This window comes from Pteropus medius, unplaced genomic scaffold (assembly GCF_902729225.1).
Source record: "Pteropus medius unplaced genomic scaffold, Ma_sr-lr_union100, whole genome shotgun sequence".
Lineage (NCBI taxonomy): Eukaryota > Metazoa > Chordata > Mammalia > Chiroptera > Pteropodidae > Pteropus > Pteropus medius.
The window spans coordinates 2,512,753-2,537,703 of record NW_024350397.1 but is presented as its reverse complement, the minus strand read 5'-3'; the positions used below and the strand labels follow the sequence as shown (position 1 = coordinate 2,537,703).

At 35.1% G+C, this 24,951-nt stretch overlaps 1 protein-coding gene across 17 annotated transcripts in view; it reads left to right on the top strand.

Annotated features, from left to right (window-relative positions):
• The window catches only part of ZNF438 (zinc finger protein 438), a 152,912-nt gene that overhangs the window by 73,050 nt on the left and 54,911 nt on the right, over window positions 1-24,951 (top strand). For 9 of the 17 annotated variants that reach the window (XM_039839733.1, XM_039839731.1, XM_039839735.1 and 6 more), the window contains one exon: window positions 6,009-6,084. The exons of 6 other annotated variants lie outside the window; for them this stretch is intronic. The gene's annotated coding sequence lies outside the window, so the exon portion shown is untranslated. Of the gene's footprint in view, window positions 1-6,008; window positions 6,085-23,905; window positions 24,053-24,951 lie in introns of all 17 variants that reach the window. 2 more of the 17 variants (XM_039839739.1, XM_039839738.1) reach the window with 2 other exon arrangements.

The window sequence follows — 24,951 nt, the reverse complement described above, 5'->3', positions numbered from 1 at the left end:
CTCCACCCAGTATTCGGGACCACCCAAACTGCTTCCAGTGGCTTTTCCATACATACAGCCTGTCTTGGATCATACTTCTATGGACTTTCCTAAAATCTCTCGAAGGTTCACAAACCCCAAACAAATCATGTGTGGCCTCGGCGTGTCCTTTACCTCTTGCTGAGTGGCCCCACGCTTGGTACTACTGGCACCTAGTCTTGATTCACAATTTGGTCTTGGAAATTAAACAATATACTTTTAAATAAACTGTGGTTCAAAGAAAAATCACAAGGAAAATTAGAAAATACTATGAACCATATAAATAAAAATCAAACTAATATTTGTGCAGCTTAAGTAGTCTATAGAGCAGAGGTCCCCAACCCCTGGGCTGTAGACCAGTTCCAGTTGGTGGCCTGTTAGGAACCGGGCTGCACAGCAGGAGGTGAACAGCAGGCTAGCTAGAGAAGCTTCATCTGTATTTGCAGCCTCTCCCCAGCACTAGCATCACCACCTCAGCTCCACCTCAGATCATCAGGCATTAGATTCTCATAGGAGCACTGGTCCTTGGTGTCAAAAAGACTGGGGACTGCTGCTTTAGAGAAAAATGTATACCTTTAAAATACTAGCATTAGAAAAGAAGAAAGGTCTAAAACAAATGATCTAACCTTTTATCTTAAGAACCTGGAAAAACAAAAGGAAAATAAACCTAAAGTACAGAGAAGGTAGAAAATAAGAAGTAGAAATAAACAAAATAGGATCTTGTAAAACATAAGTAATTAAGAAAATTAATGGGGGGAAAAAGCTGTTTTTATTATTTTTTAACAGATCAGGTTAGTCGGTCCTCTTTAGTGACAGTTCCGTGCTTTCAATGTATTGCAAGATGTAAGAGGGTAAAGCTGTTAGTGTCTTTACAATTGGAGAGGTTTTAAAATATTTGCCATTTTTAATCACAGTCATATTTTTGAAGATCTCAGCTATGAGAGCAAAGAGGACTAACTGAACTGAAATTCCTAAAACAGAAGAGTCCCTATGAGCTGAGATTTCTAATGGTCATCTTTCTTGAGTTTGTTTGCCCATAATGGATACTGGCTTAAAATCAAGCTTTCTATGGGAGTGAGACTCTACTAGAGGAAAGAGAAACCACTGGAGTTTTGATGGTCATTTAGTCTGCCATGGTGAACTAGAACGTAGAGAGTCATCAGACACACAGTTTTTCTTGTCAGTTGTTTGCTGAGCCTTGGGGCAGTATGGGAGGCTGGGAAGTTCAGCTGGAAATATACAGTGAAGTCGTCTGCAGCCTTGCAGTGTTTCAGAGACAGTCTCCATGGATGGTTTAGGGTGCAGCTGCAATAAATACACAACTAATTTCACCTTTGAGATGCTTTATGGTTGTTATATTCACAATATTAAGAATTCACTAAAAGTTATATGACGTGAAAAATCAGGAAAAAAAATGTGTCCAAAGAAAAACGAACAATACATGCAGATCCACCAATGATCTTGGAGTTACCAGACAAGAATTTTTATAATTGTTTATAAATATGTTAAAGGAAATGAAAAAGTTAACAAAATGGATGAAGAGATGAAGGATATCAACAGAAAGTTGAGATCTATAAAAAATATAATGAGCAGATAAAAAATATAACAAGCAGATTTTTAAAAATCAATAAGGTTAGAGGACATTTAAATAATACTGTTAATCAACTTGACCAATTGACCAATTATTGCCAGTATTCTACTTATAGAACATTATTCCTCAAAACTGCACAATGCACATTATTTTCAAATGTATATAGAACTTTTATTAAAATAGAACATATGTTAAGCTAAAAAGCAAGTCTCAACAAATTTCAAAGGATTGAAATCATATAGTATAGGTTCCACAATGGAATTAAAATAGAAGTAAGTAACAGAAAGACCTCAATTTGCTTGGAAAATAAGCAATACACTTTTAAATCTGCGGGTCAAAAAATACAACCACATTAGAAAATATTTTGAACTGAATCAGTATCAAAACTTGTAAGACACAGTTAAAGTAATGCTTAGAATTGTATAGTTTTAAAATGCATATATTTAAATGTAAGTTTGAACAAGCTGACATCTCAAAAAGCTAGAAAAAGAATTGTAAATAATTAACAAAGAAAGAAGATATAAAATAGAAAATTTGAAAAGTCGAAGTTGTTTCTTTGAAAAGGTTAACAATTGAATAACCCCTATGAAAAAAGAGAAAGCTTAAATTGACAATATGGGTATTAATAGGAAACATTATTAGAGGTCCAAGAACTTTCTGAAGGGTCAGAAAATATTACAAACAACTTTATGTCACTGCATTTGGCAATTTATGGAAAATGGACAAATTCCTTGAAAAATACACTTTACCGAAATGATACAAAAAGAAGTAAAAATTCTGAATAGTGCTATATTTTTTAAGGGTGTCAGTACCATAATTAGAAAACTCCCTACCACTAATAATGTTCTTCAACTGAATTAGGTCTCAGTATCGGATCTTTGAATGCTTTTAGGAAATTTAAAACTTCACTGTGGCTGACAAGTTCTATACTCAACCCACTTTCCATGTAGTTTCTTTCAGATTGATTTCCATTTATTCACATCTCTTTTGTTGGAGTATAAGGGGGCCAATTAATTATACCATATTTTCTGCTTCCAACTTCTGAACCCTCCTTTGAGAAGTAGACATAACTTAGAATAAAAGTATCACCTTCATCTGTGGGGAAACTGTATAAGAGTGTGCTTACATCTGCATCTAGTCTTCCTACCCTTTCAAATTGGACTGACTTAACTTGCTCTGTTGAGTTTACCATGTACATGAGAGAAGGACATATGTGGGTTTAGGAAAGCAAGTTCTAAGAGGTAGTGAGAAACTGATGACATTTGTGGCCAGACATTTGCCCTGTCTCACCAAACAGATAAGACAGAGAGAGAGAGAGAGAGAGAGAGAGAGGAGGGGAGGATGGAGAGAGAATGGTGATTTGTCACCTATCAACCTGGGTGAAGCCCTAGTCTTATTCTCTCTTTTTCTTGGGGGTCAGACCTACTGTACTCAAATGGGACCAGTAGTTCCCCTGTTAACCTACTTCTGGTTCCTTACATCATCTGGACCCTCTATTTTGAACATTTTTTGTAACTGATCTTTCCTCAGATCTCTCCTCCCCAGAAATTTAAACCTGACTCTTGTAGACAGTGCCATTTTTTTCACAGCCATCTCAAGAAAAATACTGAATTTTTCTAACTCTAGATTTTGAAGGAGAGTTGATGTATTTCTTTGTTCCTCACTGTCAGTTTAGTGATCAGCATGCCCCCTTTGTGCATGAGTTCCTTCTAACTCTTAAGCTACCATCTCTCCTTTCTAAGTCTTGTTATTGGTTGACTTCAGGGCATTACTTCATCTTCCTCAATTATGTCAATTAGCATCAGACTGGAAACTCTTCTCTCCATCCCACACTATGTGATTATAATCTGTTTCTCCTAATTCATATTTTTGAGTTTCTGATATTCAGAACTTTTTTAACTTGCTCAATTTTATCAACCAGAATCATTCCAAGATCTCAAATACTAAAATCCCCTCTCTTTTTCTTTCTCTTCTTTTCTGGCATTTTTTTGCTCTCAAACTCTTAAGTTCAGATATTTCTTTATATACTGTCTCTGCATCTCTCCTTCTCTCCCTCTTTCTTTCTCTCTGTCTCAATAAATAGCCTTACCATTGGATGTTTAACTCCTTCAACTTTACCCCCTTACACACAATTTTTACTTATATCCATCACCCATCCTTTCTTTCATTTCTAATCACAGAAAACTGTTTTTCCTCTTTAATATGGCCAACTCTCTCAGAGTTCTTGTTCCCATCTTCTCTTGAATTTGCTCCATTATTTATTTTTCTCCTTCTACATCTGTTACTAGTATTAAAAAGTGAACAGCAAAAACAATGAAAAATGTTGTTAACTTTCAGACTCTTCCAGGCTTCTTAGAAGAGTAAAATTTACTAGTTAATCCTCCCTTCTCCTTTTTCTTTAATCACACAGTTATTTGAAGTGTTTGTTCTCTTATACTGCCTTCCTGAAAATTCTTTCTAAGGTCACCAGTGACTGTTAAGTTCTTCTTAGTTCTCCTTCCGGCCCAAAAAGGCAGGGCAGTGTATTTCTTCCTTTTGCTCCTCTTTCTTGACTTTACTGATGGACATCAGTCTTTTATGGGACGTCTCCTCAAATAAATAAGTCTTTTAGGAAATAAGCATACAGTTCTATTGACTTGCTACAGTAAGAGAGACCACACAGATGATTCTGAAGTGATGTCTCCTTTGAGGAAATGAGTTTAGGGATTTTCTTGATTATATGTTAGACTCTGAAATTCAAGGGTAAGATACCAGAAGTTAAAATGAATCTAAAAAAAAATTGATTTTTTAAGGTGATGGTCAATGCGCACAACACATGGTTGCAATTGAAAAGAAAGGTCTCTTGAGGCCCAAGACACTCTGCATTTGTAACTGTATAAGTGGATGGTGGTAATTGTTCCAGTCCTCATCTTACATAACTGATGGGGTGATTGTTCTGGTTCTCCTTTTCAAGCATGTATTTAGAGAAGTTTTTACTTTTTACTTTCATTGCATTTGCCTTGGTTTCTTCTTACCTTGACAATTGCAGTAATTATATCTCTTTTGAATTTTCTCATAGTAACTCTTACTCTAGAACTAGAGCCATCTTTCTAAAATATAATTTCTAATGTGTTGTCTCTGGAAAAATCCTTGATGGCTTCTTTTATGTATAAATAAAACCCCATGTATTAAATGTAGTATTCAATCCCTTTCACTCAACCTCAAATTCCAGTCCTTGTCTATGAGTCTGTCAGTCTCCTGCTTCTCTCACCCTCCCTCCATCCTTCTCTCTCTTCTTCCCTCCTTCCCTATCTTCCTCCCTCCTTTTCCTATTTTCTACTTTTCTCTACCCCCAAACTGTATTCTTAGAGAGTGTATTAACTATTTCCGAGCTCATGCTATACGTTATGGCCTCTACGCCTAAAATAATTTTTATTTCTTCGTGAATGCTGTTACCAAACCTTACCTGTATCTGATTGTTAAAAAGTTTTATCTCTTAAAACTCTTATTTAAATTTTACCTTTACAGAATATGATAGAACAGTATAACAAAGTACCACAGACTGGGTGACTTAAATAACAGAAATTTATTTGCTCAGTTTTAGAAGCTAGGGGTCCAAGATCAAGGTGTACCCAGGTCTCATTCCTTCTGAGGCTCCTCTCCTTGGCTTGTAGATGTCTACCATCTTGCTGTATCGTCACATGGTCTTTTTACTGTGTGGACACATCCCTGGTGTCTCTCTGTGTGTCCTAATCTCTTCTTATAAAGACACCATCGGATTGGATTAGGGCCTCATTTTAACTTAATCACCTCTTTAAGGGCCTTTATTTCCATATACAGTCACATTCTGAGGTACTAGAGGTTAAGGCTTCAACACATAAATTTGGGGATTGGGGAACACAATTCAGTCCATAAAACAGAGTCTACCCACACATTCCCTGTAGTAATTAATTAACCCTCTCTAAAATCCCATAGTACCTTGGATAACTTATTATATCTGCCTCGATACTGAGTTATCCATGTTTGTGTCTCTTCTGGTGGCTTGTGGGTTTCTTAAGGACAGGAATTCACTCTCTTTATCTTCATCTCTCTCTGCTCTAGTACTGAATAGAGCTTGATTGCTGGCTAAATTTTAAATGTTTAAATCAGGCTAAATAGCTAATATTTTTTCCAGAATTTTTAGGAAATCAACATAAAAATATATGAAGGGAATGTGTTATGTCTCCTATTTTAGAAGTCTTTGAGTATAGCTTGAGATTTTTATCTTAGGTCCTTAAATTATACGTAGTGTAAGTAGTATCAATTTTATAGGACTTCATGTAACTCTTTTACGGTCTTTAAGGTGTAATCATCTAATTGATTTCTATGAGCTACCTATCAATCCTTTCAATTTTATTACTTTCATTAAATTTGTTTTCAGATGAAGATGAATGCCTGTCTCATCCAATACTGAAAATTTGAAGTTTAGAAGACATTGATAACTCAAATCACTTCAAGTAAGTTTGCTCACATCTATCTTTAGCACCAGCTTAAGATTGATTTAAAATATAAAGAATTAAATCTACCTTTAATTGACTCTTTCTCTACTCTCAGACTTCTCAGAATATCTTATAGTCTTGAATCATACATTTTGGAAAATAGTGGAAAGATGATTTTTTATTAAATTTTATGTGCTTATTAAAAATCTAATGTTTAAACTCATGTATTATTTTTTAAATGAGACTAACACCTCAAAGTAATTCTTTATTTTGTGTCAAGTCATTAAGTCTCAACTATGTGCCAAACAGTGTTTTAAAAATGGTTTTTCTATTGTAACTAATATTTGTTTTTTGTTTTTTAAAGTCTTTATATGGCTTTTCTAAATGATTTATGCATTCTTGATTATAAAAGGGAGATAATTTGCAGTTTAGTGGCCTGTAAACCTTACATGTTTATTTATTCAGAAACTCAGCTTTGAAAAGTCATCTTAACTGACCTAAACTCTTAGAATTATCTCCTAATCTCCTATCTTCATTCTCTCTTCCTTTATTGTGTGTTCTGCTTCCAGATAGAGCTGTGTGTAGAACCACTCCAATAATATTAAAATGCTTTAATGGCTCTCCACTCACTCTTAGAGGGAATCCATACTCCTTTGCCTGGCATTCAAAGCCCTCTACCATGCTCCTAAATATACACCCCACTTTAGCCAACTAGACCCTTTTCTATTCTCTAAATTCTCATTGTTCTTCATGTCTGTGTTCTGACGTCTTGTTTTTCTTGATGTTTTTCTATGATGTTCCATGCTCTTCCTTTACTGTTTCCTCTGCCAGTTGAAATCTTGTGCAAGCTCTCAAGGCTCAGCCCAGGCGTAAGCTCCTCCATGAAGCTTTCCCTGATTGCTCCAGCTAGAAGCACTAGCTCACCTTTGTTTGGCTGACTTTATCTAATATTTTGTTTTTATCGCTAAGATAGTACATTTTACCATGCAGCTTTATTATTTGCATTTATGTCTGTCTTATCTCCCATCCTAAGTTGTTAGGATTATAAAATCAAACCCCTTGTCTGACTTATTTTTCTCTCTCACAGTGTGCAGCAAAGCCTTTAGTAGTGCTCAGTAAATGTTTGTTTAATAAATTAAGAATGTTCCTGGATTTTTCTCCCATCATCCTGGCTATCTTTCATTCTTATAGACACATATGGTTCGTATTCATGGCAGCTATTCATTCCTGTTAGGCACTCCTGGCAGACTTCCACTCTGCCATTTTATCCTAGGAAAATACTGACCATAGTGTAATTAACAAGACATAGTCAGTTCCCAACCTAAGAAATAAACTGTATTCCAAAAGTCATGTCTAATTCTGTTGTTTGGAATGCAGAAAGCATTTTTTCCACAGAAACAATGTTATAAATAGTGGTTAGGTTCTCAGCCAGCCCTCCTAAGACTATGTAACTCATAAGTACCCGTACTTCTTTAACTATAGGCAGCCACCATGTATAACATTGTTTTGTAGAGAAAGTTTAGCTTTGGATATGAAAGCACATCTCCCATACCCTAGAGGCAGCAACAATAACTTTCTGGACAGCTTGAGCAGTACTAGGGCCGAGGACCAGGACTGGGGTTCTGGCAGTGGTTCAGCGTATTTGATACTCTCATGCCAATAGTTTTATGGTTTTCAGTATTTGCATAAGAGATATTTACTTGTAGGTTGCTGATACTCTCATGTCTTCTGAATTGAAGGCAATAGGCCACTTGCTCTTCTGATCTTCCCCATAGTAGGTTAGGATGGTTAACAGGGCTTCACCTGTTATATCACATAGGTGAGTCATTTTTAAGTCAGATATTGACAAATTAGGAACTGTTTTACTATATCCCCCTTCCTGTTGTTCTACAGACTTACGGGAATTAAATATATAAACATGGGAAATATTTTTGTTATAAGAAAAATACATTTATAGGTATCAACCTTATATCTGACATCATATCAGTTTTGGTCGATAAGTGATTTTCATTTCTTCATTGGCATAGTGATACTTCCCATGAAAAATATGTCAGTGTATGCGTGAACAACCCTGGAAGTTGACAGTTTATGTTGTCAAGCTATAAGAAAAACACTTCATAAATTTTAGAGAATTTAATTTGTTCAGCCATCATCAGCTTTGAGTACAGGAGTGAATATCTGCTTTATGCCTAATGCTGCCATAGATGCTGGGGCTGGAGAGTAAGAACCACGTACTATGCAAACTTTGCTTTCCCTCCAGGAACCTGAAATACAAGTAGTGAATTGTGAAAGAAACACTCGCAGTTCAAACAATGTTATTAACTGCATAAAATACTTCATGATGGTAACAAATACTCAAGATTATCAGAATGGCAATATCATTATTATTCGCCATGGTTGTAAAAATAGCCGTAGGATTTCGGTTTGTCTTAGAGGAATGGTGAAGATTTAAATAAAGAGCTAGGAGAGGAAGTGATATTCCAGGTTGGATTAACAACATAAATAGAGAACTAGAGATATAAAAACAAACAAACAAACAAGTAAACAAAACAGCATTACTGGCTGGAACAGAAGTTTTAGTTTATATTGGGTGAGATAATAAGAGGGAAAATTACACTAGTGGTTAAATCCTGGCAGTGAATAAGAGTTATCCATAGATATTTTTAAAAATACAAGTCGCTGGATCTTTCCCCAGAACTAATAAATAGATTTTCTGGGGCATGAGACCTAAGCATGTTTTTCTTTTAAGGCTCCCCTAGTGGTTGAGAAGCACTGAATTGGAAAGATAGGCCAAATTTAGAAGAGTCTTGAATGCCTTGCTGAGGAATTGGGCCAATGTCCCTTAAGCAGTGGAAGCCCTCAGAGGTTTCTGAAATGGGTGACATGATTGAATTGGTGAGTGCCAAGATAAATGATTTGTCCACTGCATGTGAATGGAAGAGAAATAAGAAATAGCTTGAATCGTAGCAGTGGTGATGGGAAAAAAAGAAGAAGTTGCATTTTTAAGTGTACTTAGATGTGTGGGAGTTGGTGATGTCAGCCTTGACCTCGGCATGATGTGTTTTATAAACTGATTATACAACTTCACCCGCATTAATTTGATCTCTTTTCTCTTATAACCTGATAACTTAAACAGTAATTGCAACCGGTTGCATTTAATGGAAGGAGACCATTGTCTACTCATGTACACATCCAACTCATAATAGTAAGTGAAATTATGTGTATGAGGAATATGACCTAATATAACCATTATAAAGCACTTAATAACCACTCATATATACAGTAACACAACCCCTGCAGGATTTTTCCAAAAGCCAGAGACACATATGTAAGATAGTTATTGGCACATAATTCTCTAGCATTAAGTTGAAATTTGAAGAAATATACTAAATCATGCTATGCATTTTAATATTTTAGCATCAGATTTAATAATTACTTAATTTTTCTGGTAGAAGATCTATACCTGCCTCCTGACAATAGCAGCCAAACTTACTCTGAGCTTATGCTTCTCTCCTGCCCACATCCATTGTCAGTGTTGCCCCTTGCCTCCTATTCAGACCTATCCCCTGCTCGTGTCTGTCCATGAGCACCCCCATCTCATCCTCACCCAAGTGAGCCAGCAAAGAGGAAATTTAAAGGAGTGAGATTTAAAGTTTTCTTGTGGCACTGACAAGTTGGATGATCCTGAGGATTCGCAATTCTGGCCCATGTGGGATATGACAGCTGTGAGATCAACATTCAGGAGTCTCAACCATGCCATAAGTTGGAAATAATTTATACTTCTTTGATGTGTTTTGAATATTTTATGTTTGGAAACAATGAGCCATATTCACTAGAAGAGAATAAGTTTAAGGTGCAGTGTTTTGAGTGACATGACCCCTTTTGAAAAGACTCAACATCATGGATTTTTTAAAGAGAACCACTCTCTGGGCTATTCTGTAATAGTACATACCTAACAGCAATTTCAACTGTGGTCTTCTTTGCCTGTGACAATTTATTGTTGTGTTATTAATGTTGCCACATCTCTTGAGTTAGTTTTCTATAGCTACTTAGGTTTTCACTAATCATCCAGATGTTTAACCAGAGAGTGGATGGTCTGCTTAGATTTTAGAGATCCTGTAGGAGAAAGGGAAGAGAAGGAAACTAACGATTGTTGAGTTTCCAGTCTGTGCCATGTTTTTTAAATGTATTTTATAATTAACCCCATTTTACGAATGACCAACTTGGGATTTGGAGAGATTTAAAAATTTTTTAATGTCAGAAGTCAAGTCAGTAGCAGAACTTGGTTTTGATCCCAGATCTGCCCATCCAATTGTTTAAACAGCCTGGTCTTACCAGTCTGCGTGACTTTTATTGTTGGGAAAGATCACTGAACACAGAATCAGGGGCTTTGAGTAGAAGCTTTACCTCTGTCACTAACAACCTTGAACAAGTTATTTAACGCTCTCAGCTTCCGTTTCCTCATCTGTTATACGGGGATAAAACCTGCTTTAGTGACCATTTGAGATTATTATGAGATTAATAAGCTAGGGATTTTCAGTATGATTTTACAGGTATAAAAACCAGTGGAAGATTGAGAGATTTTTAATTTAAGCAAAAATAAATTTTAAAAAACACCCGAAACATTAAATGAGATGACTTGGACAGACTTTGTGGTATTTCACTTTTTAACATTGCTCTACAGACTTTCCAAAATAATATTTGTCAGTGTTGCAAGTCCAAAACACCATGATATGCCAAACTGCATGACCGAATCTAATATCTCAGTATAGTAGAGTCTTGGCCACATTTCAAGTACCTCTTTTTACTTAACCAGAAGCCGTTATTAGTTTTTATATCATATCAAATAGGTCTGAACTTTGGTAGATACTGAAGAAATATTCATGGATGAGTCTAAGCCTACTAAGTAAGTAGCAATAGACTTAACAGAATGAGTTGATATTAAGATTCTCAAGACAACTCTTTATGTTTTTGAAGTTTTTTTTTTTTTTAACAAGCTTGATTAATAAAGTTATATTTTGTAAAACTGATTTCACAAAACTGCTTTTCAGAATGTTTCCAGGTTTCTGGCAACTTTCATAGGTTACAGTATAGTGAATACTGAAAGACAACTATGAGCTATTACAATCTACTTATGCTTCTTTCAACTTTAAGAAATTTAGAGAACTCTTTAAGCTATAAGGACAGTGCTATGAATGAAGTGGCAGAGAGCCTGAGAAGTACCAAGGTCATGTCCTAGGCTTTCCCCAAACCTTTACCTAATTAAAGCTCTAAGTCTCTTATACATTGGACTGACAAAGACAAATGCCTTAGGAAGGCCAGCTGACACAGTAGAGAAATGGAATTAGACTTTAGATATGGATCCAGAAGTGTGCACCCGGGTGTTCAGTCTGGGGTTCTGAAGTGTATATGTCTCTCTTCATCTGCCATGCTCAGTACATCCCAGAGGGGGTTCTCTGATCCTCAGATGCGGACTTCCACATGGCTCCTAGAGCCAGCACTGCCTGCTTCCTAGATCGGGTGGATGGGCGATTCCAGTTAACGCCTGGTCCAGTGAGGTGAAAGGGAAAGTAGACATGGAAAGCAGAGAAAACACACAAAGCAGAGATTGTGGATAGATTTGGTCCATAGATGTGTCATGTTTGGCTTACACAATGCTTGTTTTAAACATGAATTAGTTTTTTACTAGTGTTATTTTAAGTAGTTACTTATTTAGTTTGCTATTAAGTTTGCTATTAACATATTTAATGTACAAATCCAGATTTCTGAGTTCTCTTGAAAACTGTGATCTGGCAACTTTAGTTCTACTTTTCCATTTGGCAGTAATCAAGTAGAGTGTAATAGAAGTTGCCTCTCTTAGTTGAGAGGCTGTGCTTTTCAGTTCTCACAGCCCCACCCTTAGCTGTTGATTTTCTTTAAATAGAATTAAGAGGAAAGTTAAATGTTACTTAGACTGCCTGCCATCTGTTAAAATTGGAAATAACAGGTTGATAGGATGGCATATTTCAGTATAAGTGAAAGAAAGTATATAAGTTTCATAGGGTTATCATAACAAAGTACTGTAAACTCGGTAGTTGAAACAATGAAATTTATTCTATCACTGTTCTAGGTGGCTAGAAGTCTGAAATCAAGGTTTTGGCAGGGCTGTGCTCCCTCAGAGGCCACTAGGGGAGCATCTTTCCTGCCTCTTCCAGCTTCTGGTAGCCCTAGCTATTCCTTAGTTAGTGGCAGCATAACTCCAGTCTCTACCTTCACATTCTGTGGCCTTCTTTCCTCTATGTCCAGATTTTTCTCTTATAAGGATAGCAGTGATGTTGCATGAGGGCCCACCCTAATCCAGTATAACCTCATCTTAACCTAGTTATATCTGCAAAGACATTGTTTCCAAACAAGGTCACATTCACAGATACTGGGGTTAGGACTTCAACATAACATTTGGGGAACACAACAACCCATAATACGGGGCATATTTCTTTGTGGAGTGCAGAGCAATAGTTTAAGAACAGAGATCCTTGAGACAGAGTGCCTGGATTCATATTTATAATTTATTTGCTCTGTGGTCTTAAATAAGTTGCTTACCCCATTCAGTTCCTCCATGCCTTTATCTATAAAATGAGGATAATAGTACCTACCTTATAGGGTTGAAGTGAGGACAAAATGAGTTAATACATATAAAGCACTTAAAGCAGTGTGTGGCATGTGCTGAGTACTCAGTAAATCGAACTGTTTTTATTATTATTATTATTATTATTATTATTATTATTAGCTATTATTCATATACAATTTCTATACATACAAGGTGTAATGGTGCCAAAAATCTGTTATTTAAGATAGCATTATGAAACAAACCATGGACAAACTAAGACCAGTAGATAGAAATGATGCATTAAAAAAGAAAAAAAAACTTGAACCAATTAAAAAAGAGAGACTGGAATTTTAATAGAATTTACTTTTTAATGCAAATAAAATAATTACAATATATTAAAAATGTTTAGCCTCCTCACTCTTTTAGGTTACTGCATAGCCTCTATATGCACTTGAAACTGTTAAAGACCCAGGCAGAACTTCAAACACAAAAACTTAGATATTAACTGTTGGGTCAGTGATCACATGGCCTGTGGATAATTGGAGAAGTCACTCCAGGGAGAGCATCCAAGGAACACATGACCTCTAAGCATTCCTACCTGTTTCTTTAGCATCATGTTATTACTGTCTATCTCTCTCTCATAAATTCTTGGGTTGAAATGATCCTGGTTTCCAGTCTCTGGGTCAGAGATTGAGACTGAATAATTCTTTGAATTTAAATCATACTTTTCCTCCTAAGCAATTGTTTTGAGATGTTATTTCATTTTTCCAGATAGCCTTTATGTAAGATAAGCATACACCTTGAGTTTTATTTTTTAATAAAAATTGAGAGCTCTGGTAGAGAAGGTTTAAAGAGATGACAAAACTTTTTGAAATACCTGGATGAAAATTGTTCTGTAGGTTACTGGGTTTGTAGTACTACAGAATATATATGCTCATTCTCAAAGGTACTGCTACTCTGAAAAGAGAATATTCAAATAAAAGAAGAGTATCTTACCTAAATAGTGAAAGGGGCATTGTACATTTTATATTAATAAAAGAAGTTAGCCTATTTAATTTTTGGCAAAGAAGTGGTGTTTTATAGTTCAAGTATTAGTAATTTAGAACATTTTGATTAAATGATGAATTCATCAGGACTTGTTCAGTTGCAAGTGAAAGACAGCTCAAGCTTATGAAAATAAAAAGAACTTAATTGTTTATATAACTATGGTTTCCAGAGGTGCATCTGGCTTCAGACGTGGGTGCAGCCAGGAACTCAAATGATCTCATCTGGACTTTTTCAGATCTGCTGGTTTCTTTATTTGTCATCTTTCAAATGGGAGTATGATCAGTAAAATGGCCTCCAGCGGCTTGAGACTGTCATCTTCCTAGTTTAGTATTTCCAACAGAAAGAGAATTTGTTGGGCCAAACGTCCAGCTCTCTGCCCCAGAGAAGATGCAGATTGACTCTCTTTGATCTTACATGTGATAAATAATCACTGGGGCCCAGAGAATGGGCTACTCCGGTGGGGCATGTTTTCCCAATGCTGCACTAGCAGGGCATGGCCTAGTGACTGAAAGCTCCACTGGGGTCTCCTGGAGTGAGGGAGGCTTTCTCCAAAGGAATAGAAAGAAGAGAGATGGGAATGTGTGCTCAGCAGACTAAAACTGTCATAAATTCAAAGCATTATAAATGGTATGTGAAATAATTTAAGAGATTCTAACTTCTGAATATAAGATGGCAAATAAGAACTTTCTGCCTTCTCCTATTTAAAAAAACAAACAAACAAACCAATCATCCAAAACAAAGGAAATGAACAAAAATTCCAACTTTTTCTTTGATAAAAGGTAGGTGACACCAATAACTCTAACCCATAAATATGAACAGAGTGTATGATACTGTGACTTAGTAGAGTAGGAGAAGGTGAAAGCTTAAGCACCTACATAGGAGAACAACATTGACAGGAAACAGTTTTGCCTTGCAGAGCCCTAGACAGTTCTATGATGAGAGGTATCAGGTTAGGCTGAAGGTAAGGCATAGGGCTAGAAACATGATAAGCTGAAATCAACTGGTCTATAAAAGGACCACTTGATACTCAACTCAGGTTGTTATCCCATGCCAGCCAGATAACTACCTTCCCCACACCCCAGAAGATGGAGGTCTATTCTTTGGAGAAGCTGAAACTAAAGAAAATCTAGGCTCAGGGACACAGAACAGTAGAGGTTGGGTAAAGTCTGCCTTGCTCTTAGAGCCACAGGAGCCAAACTTCCAAGTCCCAGAGAGAAACTGAATGGTCTCATAGAAAGACCCTGTAGTGATTCCCCTACAGAGAAAGTTAGATTGCTCTCCAGTTGCTCTTCATCGAAGTTCACCTTCAACAAGCTCAACCCCACAGATAGAACTGACAAGTTAGTGTACTAATAATTTACATTTAAATAAGGATAGTCAGCAGTGGATCACCAGATACTTTGGAATGCTGCCAATATGAAAGCAGAGATAAACAGAAACAAAGAAGTCTGAGAGACAAAAACTAGAGACAGCAGTAGAGACTTAAGAAACAAACTATAATTATCTTCAAAAATATGAGAAATTTTTGCATAGAAAATCGCCTTTTAAAAAAAGAATTAAAGGAAAGAAGAATTAAAGAATAAGAAATAGCTTGCAGAAATTAAAAATATGATAAACGAAAAATTCAGTAGAGGGATTGAAAGATAAATTTGAAGAAGAAATAGAGATATAATCCAGGAGGTCCAGTAGCTCACTAACACAAGAGAAAGTGAAAGAGAACTATCAAAGAAATAATAAAAGATATTTTCCTAGAATAGAAGGAAGAGATAAATGTTAAAGTTTCCAGAGGAGAAAATAAAAATTGCCAAAAATAAAAGTATTTAGAATAAGAACAAACAAGAGACTTCTCAACATCAATACTGATATGGAAACATCTAAATTTATGAAGTGTTCTCTTAAGGGGTAACTTTTATCATAAAAAAAGGCATTTACCTGAGAGTTACTGTCAAATATCTCTAAATAGAAAGTTCCTTAGCACACTTAAAATATTCCATTTACAAATTTTTCATTATTTAAACTTATTTAAATTTTTGTACAACCTGAGATACACCTGCAAATTTGTGTTTCAGAGATTTGGAGTATTTTCATGGTACTTATTCTGATTCCTCATTTTCTGATTCATCGTTTCACTCAACAGGTAGAGATGTTTTTCTCAAGGTACTCTGTGGAATTGATATTTCTTATTTTTTATGTGTCCCAACATAGTTATTTGCAGTGACAAAGTTTGGGTCCTAGTCTCTTAAAATGTTTGGCTACTATTTTATACATGTATAAAGCTAAATAATTATGAGTAATAAAATGTCAATGTAGAATATTAATTTTTGTCTTTTATCAGTAAAGAAGACAAAAGTCCTGAATGCTGTTTTCTTCTAAAAATTAGAGGGGGCATCAAAAGTTAAAATTTAGTAGACATTTTTCAAATCTTAGTTATTTGAAAAAATAATAGTTTTAGTATTCAAAGAATATTATTATTTACTATAGAACAAATATGTTATTTTGGTATTTTTAGATTAAAAATCTTCAAATTGCATTTTAGTTTTTAAAAAATTCTAAATTTTAGTCTGTGAATATTGCAAAAGAAATGACATTTATAGGTGCAGTGGAATCCCTTCACCCCCTTTTCGGGTTAAAGCCTAATGAAATGGAAAGCAAGTGTCTTTTCCCACTTAAAAAAGTTATATTGCATTCCTTAATGTATTATAATGAGGCCAAAATAATATAGAAAAATCAAGAAATGAAAGCGTGCCAGGATTTTTCTTGCCAATATAACTTTTTAGAATTGTGCTGAATTGCTTTTGCTATAAAAACCAGACCAACTAGTCTATTATGGATTCTTCAGGTGATGACATTGTGTAGAGGATTTTTATAGTTCTTTTGGCTCAGTAAGGTCAAGAATTTTAAATTAGAGTTATAGAACTGGAAAGCATCCTCTTATTCATTTTACAAATGAAGGAACTGAAGTCCTGAGAAATTATGATTTATCCAGGGTCACCCAGTTAATAGCAAAGGTTGGGTGAGAATTATGGCCTCCTAGCAGTCAGTTCAGTGATCTTTGTAAAAGACCCTTTGGGTTTATTCACACCATTACATCAGTGTTCATAATTTATTGCATTAGGCCCAACTAACAAATTACAAATTTGTGTTTAATTTGCTAAAGCGGAGGGAACATTTAGAATTAGGAATAGTGACAGTAACAGAAAACGTGGGATGTCAAGAAGCATTTTGAAGAATCCTTGTCTAAGGTAGACGATGTCCCTTGATTAGGCTCTGGTCCTGCTCTCTAAAAGGAACTCCATTAATTATTCTCTAGGATCTGATTCTGACTTTTGGAAAGTTCTTTCTTGCTCATTTTCCTCCGCAGTCACACCTATGTAGACATTGGGGAGTATGCCCTCCTTGGAGGCTATCTAATCTTTGTTTCCTGCCTCTGCTCATGCAGTTTGGCAGCTTGAGAATTGTTTTAAGGATCAAACCATTAAAGGCCTATTAGCAAGTCTTGTGGGTTTTTTGGCAATGTTATTCCCTTAGAAACTTAGTTGGCTTCTGATCTATCTTCTTGTAGTTAATCTCATGTGCTAGTAATAAAGTGACTACATGTCCCAGTTTGGCAGGAACAGTCATAGTTTATATCTCTTGTGCATGTTAAGTAATAATGTCCTCTTTCATTCTCTTAACTATTTCAATTTAGACAATAGATTGTATGATTATTCTAGCTAAAAGGCACACCAAAAATATCCCAAGCCTAATTTATTCTTTTGCTTCCTTATCCATTCCTCTCTCTCATTTTGAAATAGATTTCACGGGAAGTTATCATACTTGATCTGCAGCAAGGCCGACGTCCCTCTGTTTACCTGAGAAAACATAACGGGCCAGTTTTGCTCAAAACCTTTTTCAGTCTTCGCCCTTATTGTGTGAAATCTGGGAGCAATCAGCTTTTCCAACCCTGGGAGCCCCCAAATTTCTGGATTCTCTTATTTTATTTCTGCTCTCAAACCTGTCAGTTCCTGCCTGTGCATATTTTTTTTTCTTATAAATTCTCAATAAATGCAGCAAATAATATCGTTATTCTAATATTATATTTTCCACCATAGCTATAGACTTGGTAGACACTCATTCTACTTTTGAATCTATCTCAGGCATTTTTTTACAATCGAGGTATAATTTACATAAATACACAGCTCTGAAGCGTTCAGGTCAATGAGGTTTGACAACTGTATACACCTGTGTAAATCACCAACCAAAATAGGATATAGGACATTTCCATTACCCTTTCCAGTTAATTCCCCACTTTGCTCCACTGGAAGCAACCCCTTGTCAGCTTCTGTGACCATGGATTCCTTTGGCAAGTGGTACTTTTATTAAGTGTTTGTGATTGCATGACATAAATATCTTTCCATCTTTTATTCAGTTTCTTCATTTCCTGTTGCCTGGCTGCTAAGCAGTTGCCAGATATTTTAGATTTTTTGTTTGGTGTACACTCCACTTAAATATATTATTTTTTATGTTAGTTAGGGAAAGCTAACTGCTGTAATAAATGGACTCCAAAAAATATAATACCTTAAACCTAATTCAGTTATATTTATTGCTAATGAAACAGTGCATTGAAGGCATTCCTGATCAGCAGGTGAGCTTTTATAACCTGGGCCTTTGAGTCCTGTAGCAAGTGGGGAAGGAGAGCATGAGCACACCTTACCTGCTTCTGAAAAGCCTCAGCCTGAGAACTGAGATTCAGATGCTTCCACTGACATTCTTTTGAGGAAAACTATTCACAAGGCCACATGTGGTGCAAGGGGGAAGGTTTTGGAAATGTAGACTCTGGCTGGACAGCCATATCTCAATGACAGCTCACAGGGTTGAAAAGCAGTTTGGGTGATTAATAGTCTCTGTGTTAACAAGGTTAATATCACAGCTTTTATTTTGTTTTAATAACATAACTTGGCAACATAATAACATATTGCTTTTCTTGTGTGTCTTCATATTACTCCCTTTTCTTTGGGTTATATTTTTTTTTTGTTTTTTGAATAAACATTTTAGTATTTGCAACTAAAAAAAATGGTATTGCTATTTCTGTGGTAGAAATGCTCAAAGCAAATGCAACTTATTGTCTTTTTTCTGATGAAGTTAAATTATCTCTGGGCATCAACAGATATACTTTTACTCTTAAAAGATAAGGATCTCTGGTATCACTATTTCTAGTCAATATTTAACTAGAGATCTGAGCCAGGAGAAGAAAACTGTAATTATTGGCAAATTATATGATTGTCTATGTAGAAAATTTTCAAAACTCCAAAGCTAAAATCCTCAAATTAACTAGAGTGTTTAGCAAGGTTTTTGGATACAAAATAAACATAGGAAAGCCAATTGCATTTCTGTAGACTAGCAACAACAACAAAACATAATGTAATTTTAAAAACATTTTGTTTTGAAATAATTAACATCTTACATAGCCATGGTATATATTTTTTTCAAAACTAAGAAATTAACATTGATATAATAATGTTAACCAAACTATGCCTTTATTTGGGTTTCCCTAGTTTTTCTACTGATGGCCTTTTTTTCAAGATCAAGTCTAGATACTATAGCTCTTTAGTCTACTCTAATTTGTAGCAATTTCTTGGTCTTTTCTTTCAGAGCCTGACACTTTTGAGGGTAGTGGTCAGATCTGTTGTAGAATGGACCTCAATTTGGGTTTGTCTGATGTTTTTTCCTGATTATATCACATACGTGGTATCACTGGTGATGTTAACCTTGATCAGTTCGTTAAGGTGGTATCTGCTAGGTTTCTCCACAGTGAAGTTACTATAGAAAATATAATTTTAAACATATACAATTTTAATAGCAACACAATATAAATAACACTTGAATAAATCTAAAAAATGTCTATGATCTTTATCGAGAAAGTTATAAACTTGTATTGAAAGATATTATAATCCAGTTAAATGGGGAGAACCTCCATATTAATGGATTGGAAGACTTAGTGTTGCAAAGATGTTACTTCTCTCAGTGCACTTAGAATAAATTCCTAACAGATTTTGGGGGTCTTAACACTGGTACTATTATTATCATAATTATTGTTATTTTGTTGTTATTTTCATGATATTTAACATTATAATTCTGAAATTGTTGAAGAGGAGTAGTCCAAAAATTACAGACACTCCTGAAGAACAAAGTATTTTTCCTGCCTTACACTGTGACTTAATATAAAACAATAATAATGAAGCCAGTGTGTGGTGTAAGGACATATAAATTGGCCAGTGGAAAGAATAGAGGATTCAGAAACAGATCCATCTATATCTGGAAATTTGATTTATGACAAAATTGGTATTGTAGATCAGTGAGGAAAAGTTTGGATAGATTTTTCATTATAAGGTGCTATGGCAAGAGATTGCTCATATGAAAAAGAATAATAATGAATTCCTATCTCACAGCATACACAAAATGGGAAATGGTTAAATTATAAGTTGTAAATTAATTATAATTAAATTTAATCATAAAATTAGAAGCAGGAAAAGATTGAAGAAAAAAGACAAAACTATCAAAGAAATGAAAACAAAATTGGAAGTAATGCAAGAGAAGGAGATGATACAGAAAAATAGTGAGGTCACAGAGATTAGAAATGAGAGAAGTCAAGTCAAATATATACTTAAAAGAGTGATGAAACACCTTTATTTAAAATATCATTGTTTACGATATACTGGAACCGTATTATTTATTAACTTTTTCATCCTACTGAGTGATGTGCCAGAAATCATAAAGTGATCTATACATTATTTGTAGAAAGTAAAGACTTGGAAACAACCTGACATGCAAAGAAATTTATTATCACTTTCTTAGTTTGCAGAAGTTTATCAAAAAGGCTTAACTAAGATTTATCAAATGACTATTGTACTTATTACTCTTTTACTTAAAGGCACTTTGTTTAACCCCATATACTTAGTAAGGGACATTTAGAAACAGTATTAATTTTAATACATATATACCAGTATATGAGTTTTTAGAGAACTTTTTAAATTTTAACATATGTTTAAAATACGTTTTTATCAAAACCTTGCAGCTATAAGTGTAGATCACTCAACTTAGGGGAAATGGTTACCATTTAATCTAATCTGCAAAGCCGGTCTTCAATTTCCAACCTATCTTCCAAATCAGACTTCTTTTTCTCAATAAAAGTACAGCTTGATTTTTCAATTCAAATAAATATGTTAATGTATGTCTCCATGACAACCATCACACAGTTGAATTCTAATGCTAATATAGATAAATAGATAAGGCACAGAGCCTTACCATGTGTTTCCTGGATACAATAAGGTATGGCTGCCTTCAGTATTTCTTTGCGCTCACTAAAGTCTTTGCGAATCAGTAGAGGTGATTTTTACAATTATAAGAGTATGGAAGAGGTAAAGTTCTTAAGTAGAAATGTCCTCACTACTGCTTCATCCTACTATACATCTGAACTTATAAAATACTAACATGGGCCCACATACTTCATTTCTTAATTAAATATATGTGTTATATGTACATATATGATGAGGAAAGAACAAATTCTTACTTAGTGCCTTGATTAAAGGAGGATTTACAGGTTTGGTTTGGTATCCAGGAGGGTTTTTATATTCCAGGGAAATGCACTAGACAGGATTAGTGAGTGGCACGCATTTCTTTTGTTAAATGGGAAAGAGTGATTGTGAAGGAGGGGAAGGAGGGGTAGAGGAAATGAGAAAGAGGATGGCATTATACCTTAGCTGTAGGTGTATTCTCAGAAAGATCAATAATAGGAAGAATGAAAGTTAAAGATCTGGTTACCTTAAAACTATCTGTGCCCACATATTTCTTGGAAAGCCTTCATTAGCCTCAAATGTCCCTCAATTTGTGGACCACTGATATAGAAGACAGGTGGAGCAGATCCATCAGACGTATAATTGTAAACACAACAAGACACCCAAACTAATGAAGTAAAACCAGTGTTTTAAAGGTTAAGCTTTTCTGAAATAAAGCTGGAATCTGAATATTGAAAGGGCAGATTGTGTGTCTGTGTCTTTGGTATATTTGTTGGACATCAGAAGCAAAGAAAGATTCCTTTGGGGAGCCAGACAAATACATTGAGTTATTTATAAAGGAGGAATTACGTGGTCCTCAGATCTCATGCAATGCAAGATAATGAAATATACTTAAAAGATTTTCAAGAAGATAATATATAACTTACAGATTTTTTATATCCATCTAAACAGTTCTTCAAGTTTAAATCAACAGGCAAATAGTTTTTAACTTAAATGTTTTCTGAAAAATTATTCCTTTGAGCCTTTATAGAGGTAATACTGAAAGATCGAATTATTTTTATTTTTATTTTTTTTAACCTGGCTTTGTAAGGTAAAACTATACTTGGAGCTGTCAGAACAAAATCTGGGCAAGACGTTGACTTTTCCTTCTCCCAGTGGTGGAACCTTTTTATCATCTGTAATAGAATTTGCAGGATTCTGATAATCCTACTTCTGAGAGAACTGATCTATTTCTCAGGCCTTTGGGTTTTCCAAGGAGTAGGAAGAACAGTGGACTTTTCAGTAATCTCCTCATTGACGGAAAGGATCTGAGACAAGATGTTTGAGTAGATCAACCATATAAATATACTTGTTTGCATACAAGTTTGGCTATTTAAACATAAAGATGAAGCAATAAGTGTCCATACCAATCTCAAAAGATTAGTTCATGACAAAGTAGCATCTTGGGCATAGACTTTGCTGATACTATTAATGCCATTATCAAAAACCTTCCCAACAAACATACTTTGCTTTCTTTCAGGCAAAATAAGTCAAATCTGTAAAAGGTATGCTTGAGTATGAAAAACTCTGAATATGTTTGGGGTATGAAAAAAGTAAAATATAACACTCCCGTCACTTTGGAATAGAACAATATAGTTTGTGAGCTGTAGTAAAAAAACAAGTATTCTATATTTCTTTTTGTGAAGACATCTGAAGAAGAGTATTTATTATATTTTTATTTTCCAGTTGTAAAGAAGTTCAGTATCTAAACCGAGTTTTCTCCTGCTTATACCCTGGTATTTCCATTCTTGACTTATATGCAGATGAGAAGAATAGAAGTCTATAATAAGTTTATCTGCAAGAGCACTAATGGTGCTCTTTGCTACTGATACCGCAGCCAGGGTATTGGATATTCAGGCCATGAACTGGGTTCTTTGGTTTGATTGTCCAAAGGATGCCAACTCATATCCACAGAGTAGATAGACCTGCCAAGTAGATGATGAAGCTTTATTAGTTTTGCTTCCCTCAGAAGAAAAAAGGATAGTACAGCAACTTCTTGAGAACAAAGTGCCTATAAAGGAAATAAAAATCAATCCAGAAAAAACATAGGGACATCTAGAAAAAAAACAAAACAAAACCTGGAGTCATTTTTAGCCCCAGATCAACAATTAAAAGAAAGGGCTCAAAGGTGTTTTGTTTCCTACCTATGTTAGTATGCCTAATGAAGGATGAAGAAATATTTGATTTGAACAAGTTACCTTTACCCAAATATGCTGTCTCATGGCCTTGCTATGATACCTTGCATAAGATTTTTTAGGAAGTGTAGAAATAACTGGCTAAAGAATTATTAATAAGTCTGGGACTCTCTCCCCCACCAATGACTCAGTGGAAGAATTTAGAGCTGATTTCAGTGAGAAAATGTCCATCCTTCAGTAAGGTAGAAAGAGACCAGAAGGAGGAGAGAAAGGGGACAAACTGGCTGGTGGTATTAATAACGAAGAGGGAGAAAAGGAGGAGGAAGAGAGATAGCTGAGAAAAATGGAAAGTACAAACAAAAAGGCTTAAAACTCAGTCTGCTCCTAATAAGGATGAGCATAGAAAATCGGGAAAGTCACAGAAACAGCAAAAAAGTGATGAAGCATTTTAAGTGAAGAAGAAAATAACATTTAGTGAAGAAGGGAAGTTAGTTCACCAATGTAGAAATCCGTTGTGAAGGATACTAAGGAAGAGGAGCATAGTAGTGTCATCCTTAATAAAGCAAAAGAAAGCTTCAGGAAGAAGACAGATTTGACCAAGAAGAGTGTAGGAAGAAGTTAAGTCATATGGACAGATGTCATTAAAAAAGCAAACCAGAAGAGAAGCCAGCAAGAGGCAAACAAAGGCCAAAGCTGGAGGGGGATGCCTTTTAGGGTTGGGGTGGCGATGATGAGGAATTTGTTCCGTATTCTTTCAGATCCTGGTAAATACAGAAGTCTGAAGAATCAGACAGTGAAGATACGAAGAATGAAATTAGTGATGCCAAAAAGAAGCAGAGAATGAGAAAAAAGTAACAACAGTTAAGTGGAATAAGTGAAACAAGTCATAATAGAAAGAAAGCTGAGTGAGTAATCTAAGAGCCTTTGGATACAGGCCTGTCTTTAGCAGAGAAAAAAGAGCTTGTATTATATTTATTCAAAAGTCAAAGCTAAATACTTCTTTCTCTACTCTTCTTGAAACCCCTTGTCATGATTATGTGGGCCAGAAGTCAAGAAAGAATTGGCTTTGGAACAATAGTTAGGTAACAAGAGCCTTATGCTTAAAGAATCAGTGCAACTCCAGACAGAAGTGATCGTATATCTAACCCATCATCCTCCTGCCCCATCACAGAATATACTTAAAATGAGAGTGGATTATAGAAATTTCCTGATCTCTTTCCAGCACATATGCTCTTGGATTAAATCCATTCCTTTATTTTACTGCCAAGTTAGAGAGTCCTTGTCTCATTTTTAGAAATTCTTGTCCTGCTTACTATGCAGTATGTACTATTAAACAGAATTGCTCAGAATTTCGATGTATTTAATATTTCCAAAGAGTGAGTATATAATGGAGCAGCCCTCATAAACAGTGAGTATTTTTAATTGAGCCTATAATAAGCCTATATCCCATTTTAAATAAAAGTACATTTAAAAACAAATAATAAGCCTATATACCATTTTAAATAAAAGTACATTTAAAAACAAATTTAACAAAAGACATGTAAAATCTCTATGTTAAAAGCAATAAAATACTACTGAGAAAAATTAAAGAAGAATTGAATAAATGAAGAGAGAGGACATGTTCACTGATCAGAAGACTCAATTAGATGACAGTTCTCCCCAAACTGATCTATAGAGTCAACATAATCCTACAAGCATTCCCCCTCCCCGCCCCCACCAAATTGACAAACATTCTAAAAGTTATATGGGAATGCTAAAGACTGAGAATATCCAAAACAATTTTAAAATCGTAGCTGGAGGATTT